This window comes from Ursus maritimus, unplaced genomic scaffold, assembly GCF_017311325.1.
Source record: "Ursus maritimus isolate PB19 unplaced genomic scaffold, ASM1731132v1 scaffold_3, whole genome shotgun sequence".
In the NCBI taxonomy this organism is placed as follows: Eukaryota; Metazoa; Chordata; class Mammalia; order Carnivora; family Ursidae; genus Ursus; species Ursus maritimus.
The window spans coordinates 58,830,358-58,830,897 of record NW_024425563.1 but is presented as its reverse complement, the minus strand read 5'-3'; the positions used below and the strand labels follow the sequence as shown (position 1 = coordinate 58,830,897).

Sequence of the window (540 nt, the reverse complement as noted above, 5' to 3'; positions counted from 1 at the left end):
GCAGGGGGAGTGGGAGAGGAAGAAGCAGGCTCATAGCGGAGGAGCCTGATGTGGGGCTCGATCCCAGAACGCCGGGATCACGCCCTGAGCCGAAGGCAGACGCTTAACCGCTGTGCCACCCAGGTGCCCCAACGATTCAAGCTTTTCAAACACAGACTGTCCTTGCTGACTTTAAACAGTTGCCTCTGTTATATTCCAAGCAAGAAGATATTTTCCCATTCTTCATCTACACATGATTAATCACTCCAATGAGAAACTAATATATTTACCAGTCATCTCAATAGAAACAGGGCTATTGTTTGGATTAACTGTTAATTTTGTTTCATAGTGCAGAAGAGAAAAAAAAGAAAAACCAAACACAAAGGAAATAAAGAAGTTGTGTATTTGAGAGAATCTCGAAAACACTAATCAAGGATTAAAAGTCTAATGAATGAAATGAAAAGGCTAATGTGCTTACTCATGCATAACAAAGCATGAGGCACAACAAGAGAGGGACCAATGCCCACTGCAGATGGCAGACCGAGTTGCTTTTCCCTACAA

At 43.0% G+C, this 540-nt stretch overlaps 1 protein-coding gene across 7 annotated transcripts in view; it reads right to left on the bottom strand.

The window, feature by feature from the left end:
* DGKB (diacylglycerol kinase beta) overlaps positions 1–540 on the bottom strand; it is a 604,621-nt gene that overhangs the window by 293,399 nt on the left and 310,682 nt on the right. The gene's annotated exons all lie outside the window — the stretch shown is intronic.